Below are 5,677 nucleotides of genomic sequence, written 5' to 3' on the forward strand. Positions count from 1 at the left end.
AGCTAACAAACCCACATCTGATGATAATGATAAAAAAGGGTGGAGACGACACTGTTGTTGTGGGTGAAACATGGTGCAGTGAAACTAAGGAGATGCTGAGTGAGAGTGAGAATGATGATAGTGAGTGTGAACTTTTACCATTGCCGGCAAATAAAAAGTGCAGCACTAGAAGTGGACACACTTTGCAGACAATAATTATTGGTAAATCGCTTAACCCTATATAGTATAGAAAAGTGCTTAGACCCCCAATATTGTTAGTCGCTTAACTGGAAGGGGTATTTTGCAGAATGCTGAACGCTGAATGTCGCATTTTACGCACCTATAACAGTTTAGCATAAAGGTTACCGTATACCTTTAGAGGTCTCTCGCGTCCAAGCGATGTCCACGTCCAGTTTAAACTGTAGATATGTAAACCCCTATATCAAATTAAAGCTTATAGAGCTGGCTATCAAACTATATCAAGAATTTTGAAATTAAATGAATTGTCGAATTGTTTGCCACCTCTAAATGCGAGCGTCCGAATCACCTTTTAAAGGCTACAAGTCAAGTGAATTTTCGCTAATTGAATTTGCTCCTCAGTTTCCGGACCCAAAGCACAAAAAACAAAATGTCTGCGTTCTGTGATATTCAATTGCAGTGAAAAGTTACAGAACATTTTCTTAATACGATTAAACAAATGTGAAGTGATCGTATAAAAATCACTTGGAGAAAAAATATTATTTAAAAGAAAAAATTCGCGAGAAGTCTTTGTTCCTTATATGTTAAACTAGCTACTGTCCAAAATTGAAGGTAAACAAACAAATTCCATTTGAGTTTTAGCTCTTTAAAGTGCCCCCTACAAGTGATAAAATTGATTTGAGAAAACAGCGCTAAAAATTCGACAATTCATTTTATTTCAAAATTCTTGGTATAGTTTAATAAGCCGGCTCTGTAAGCTTTAATTAATTTGATGTGGGGGTTAGGTATCCACAGTTTCAACCGTACGCTCTACGTCGCTTGAACGCGAGACACATATTAAGCAACAAACAAAGTTATCAAGGTCTAAGCACTTTTCTATTTCTGTTTAGGGCTAAGTACTGATTATTCAGGTGGTTAGCTTTAATTTGTTGTTATGACAGCCATTGCATTAAAGGTGGACTTCCATAGATTCAACGTTCGGTATTCTGCAAAATACCCCTGCCGCTTGAAAATTAAACCTTAATTCTATTTGGCCTCATGCAAATAAAAATACTATCTGCTATACTATAAGGTATATTAAGGTAGTAAGGTATCCTCTTGAAACCCAAAAACCCATTTCAACAGAACTTACATTCTAAGCTACATGGATATGAGTGGGGGGTACAAAAAAAATATCAAAACATTATGTACACTGTAGGTAAATATTCAGGACGGGATTGGCTATTTATTGAGACTTTTTGATAGTTCTCTTCACGCTCAAAGTATTTTTTTCTGTTGTTATTATTCTTTTTAGTTTTAAAGATGATCGAGGCGAACTGTCACTGTCTTAGGCAAATTTTGTTTATCAACAAAAAGCTGTACATAAACCTCAGAGAAAAAGGCTACACTAACCATGAAACAGACTTAAAATATACATGTATCCTGGAGTAATAAATGGAAAAAAAGCAAACTGTGATAAATTATTCATAACAATCAGAACAGAGATAAACTAAACGACGATCTTCAAAAATTTGCACAAACAAGCGAACAAATTTTGCGTACGCTTGATGTTATGATGCATGATGAAAATGAGGTCACACTTTTGACTAAGACTTAATTTTACATTCGCTTTTAACGTTTTTTGAAAAGAAATATCCTATCCTTTAAAGTATTTGTGTTCATTCTCTGTGAAGTTTGTCAGAAATAAATGCAAAAATTAGAAATATATGCGAGAAAAACTTGTCAGTAGTTTATGCTAACGATAAAAAAGTGTTACGAGACGTTTGTTTCACTGACCACAATCAGGGCTTGAACAATCAATGAAACCGATGATTGGAAAATCAATCAATCAATCGATGACAATAGATGCCTTGTTAGTTAATTGGCATCGATTGGCATCGGCCAATCAATGACCAATCGATAATCACACAAAAGTGGTCGCAACTCATCGATTGTCATCGATTGGTGTTAAAAAAAAATTTTGGTATTCCACACGTTCCAGCATGTACGCATACGCTCTCGCAGAACGCACAAATGTTTCAGATTTGAATTCGTTCACCGGATTGTTTGTATGCAAATGCGACTGGAGACGAGTGAGCTCTGAATGGTGGGTGATGTAATTATACTGAATTGTAATAAAATAAACCAGAATTAACGTGAATAGGCTTCAGTAATCATTTTATTACTTCTTTGCCACAACAAAGGTGCATAAAGTAAACAGGGTAAAAAAATGGATAAAGTTTACTGCATGCAGGCTTAGATGAGTGAGCCGTATAGTAAAAGCTGGAAAGAAAGAGACCATATCGAGAAACTTAGTTAGAGCTGCGGGGGAAAAAGCCAACAACACAACATGTGCAGCCTCTGTCCGAAACACAGTTACCACCGGTCACAAGAGAACTATAGCCACAGTTTGGACTCAGATTCTTTTTGTAAATCTTGACTGAAAATAAAACACATCAAAAATGAGAACCAATCGATGTCAATTAACTGATCGATTGGCGTTGATAATCGAAAAAATTGATAATCGATGAAATCGATAATCACAAAAAACCTGTGCATCGATTGTTCATCAATTATCAATATCAATCGATTAATTGGCATCGATTGTCATCGATTGATTTTCCGATCATCGGTTTCATCGATTGTTCAAGCCCTGCTATAATAGTCATTTTTACCTGTCCTGAGAATCAAATTTTCTTACATGAAGCAAAAAGGAATGAGATTAGAAAATAAAACTCCAAGGCTAGGGAAATAACGAACATGGACCGAAAAAATGAGCTAAAGAGACTGTTCTGAAGTTAGCAGTAGCTTAAGTTAAACAAGTTGCGGTGTGAACACTGCAAAAAAATATCTTGCAAAAGTCAGCAAAGTTTTGTCAACAAAATCACATTTAAGCTTAAATATACTCGCCTCTTTGGAAATAACCAGTCCTTTTATTCCATTGTTGATTTTTTCGTTCGTTTTACAACGTTAAGTGAGCGAAACGTTTCACTTCAAGAGGAAAAATCCAACGTTTCTTCGCGGATCAGAGTAAAATGATTTCTGTTTTAAGATCCGCTGTTTATGTGCCGCTTGTAAAAGAGTCCTTCTCCGCCGCTATTCGCCTTGCTCTTTTTCCCGCTGTTGGAAGGCAAAATTGGACCAGATTAGAAAATAAAACGCCAAGGGATCGAAACAATGAATATGAACCGAACAAATGAGCTCAAAGGACTCTGAAGTTAGCAGGTCAACACTGCAAGAAATCAATTTATTGCAAAACAGCCGCAAACCAGCAAAGTTTTATCTACAAAATCACATGAATATACATGTACTTGCCTTTTCTGAGAATAACCAGTCCTTTTATTCTATTGCTGATTTTTTCGTTCGTTTTACAGCGTTAAGTGAGCGAAACGTTTCACTTCAAGAGGAAAAATCCAGTGCTTCGTCACGCCGGATCGGAGTAAAATGATTCACTTTAAGATCGGCGACCCTAAAAGCCGGAATGGTGGAACGGAGGAATGGTGGAAAATCACCCCAACCAAATCCTAAAACAGGGAACGGCGGAAATCACCCCAAATATACTATAACCTTAAACCTAACCCTTACCCGTTCCGTGTTTTAGGATTTGGGGTGATTTTCTGCCTTTCCACCGTTCCGCTAAGTTCTAGGGTCTTCCCTTCAAGACTCACGGCGCCTGCTGTCTATGATCAGTGCCACCTTCATGTAGGTTCCCGCCGCGAGTCGTCTTACTCTTTCTCCCGCTGTTGGAAAGTAAAATTTGGAGGAGATTAGAAAATAAAACACCAAGGGAAACAATGAACGTGGACCGAAAAAAAAAATGAGTTCAAAAGACTGCTCTGAAGTCAGCAATATTAAGCTTAAGTTTAAATTAAACGGCGTCTCAACACTGCAAGAAAACAAGATCTTGCACGATAGCAATCCAGCAAAATTTTGTCAACAAAATCACATGAATATACTCACCTCTTCTCAGATCAAGCAGTCCTTTTATTCCATTGCCAATTTTTTTTAGTTCCTTCTACAACGTTAAGTGAGCGAAACGTTTCACTTCAAGAGGAAAAATCCAACGTTTCGTCGAGCCGGCTCGGAGTAAAGTGATTTCACTTCAAGATTTTGATGATATGGCAGCCAATTTGTTTCTCCCGCCGCTAGTCGTATTGCTCTTTCTCCCTCTGTTGGTCACAAAAATTGACTTTGTAGTCTGTCAAAATTATCATTTTTATTATTTCTTTCTAAAACGCAGTTGGTGATGCAACTTCCCGCCGTAAAAAAACGGACTGCAGCACAGGGTTTGAGTCTCTAATTTCATATTGGCTTACATGGAGTAGCATGCGTACGGTCGGTCGGACGGTCGGTCGGACGGAAGTGACGTCATAACCAAACCAAAATTTCTCGCACTGATGGGTTTACCAAAATCTCTTAGCTATGGGGCTCCGCTCGCGCGCGCCTTGCGGCGCGCGCGGGAGCTCCGCTATAAATAAAAAAGAAAAAACTCGTGAGCTATACCGAGCTATTTTTCAGAAAATACAACACTGATATACCCGTTTATGCTAAGTTATACTTGGATCCTTTCCTTCCCAACTGTCTAGATTACTTAGTTTGCCTCTAGAGGTAAAATGATTCTGACAACTGGCTAAATTTTCATTTAAGCCTTTAAATTAGGTCAAAAAAGTATATCTGGAGTATATTTTCAAGCTTTCAGAACGTCAGACAAACTAAAATACGAACTATTTCCATCGCAACAAAGTTCGTGAAAGGACCAAAGGTGCCACGTCAAAGCACGTGCTCAGTATTTCGAACAAAATTGCTTGCACATTAAATGGCGAACAAAAACAATTTCCTCGCTGCCTTTTCCTTTCTTTTCTTCTCTTTCTCAGGATAGAATTTTCTGTGATAGTAACTGAACGTTCGCGAATTCCAGGAAAATTGTATTTCGGAAAATACGTTGAACTGAATCTGTTCAAGCTAGCAGACCAAAATAATTCCAGGACTAACTCGCTTACTAAGTGTTCGAAAGTTTGTAGGCTGACGTCTTATGAAAATATATACTCATCACATACATTTGTTTGTTTGAAGCCAAGTCTTCTTCCTTCCATTTCAGGAAATTTTCAAGAGCACAGTTCGTCCTCACACGTCTTCACTTGTCGGCAAGTTCGTTGCTTTGAAGCGAAATGTAGAAGATGTAATGAATATGCATTAGATGCTGGAACCAATCAACAACTGCTAAAAAGGGCAAGAATGTATGCCTTAATTAATATGCTTATGAATTACTATGCTATCGCCTTAGCTTGGTCGCCCTAAACCCCGGCCTTTCAAAATGACGACGATTTCTGAAGGCCCATCAAAGCAAGATAAATTAATTGCGGAGAGATTGTTTCCCTGCTCATGGGCGAAATCAATTTTTGTTTTTGGGAGCTAAGTGAAATACTTCTGGCATAAAATGTCTTAACAGTGGACGCCTCGGGAAACAGATTCCGTTTTCACGACGTCTAAAAAAATCTTAAGTGAAATTCACATATCCGAA

This window comes from Pavona decussata, unplaced genomic scaffold (genome assembly GCF_977016875.1).
Source record: "Pavona decussata unplaced genomic scaffold, jaPavDecu1.1 SCAFFOLD_92, whole genome shotgun sequence".
Lineage (NCBI taxonomy): Eukaryota > Metazoa > Cnidaria > Anthozoa > Scleractinia > Agariciidae > Pavona > Pavona decussata.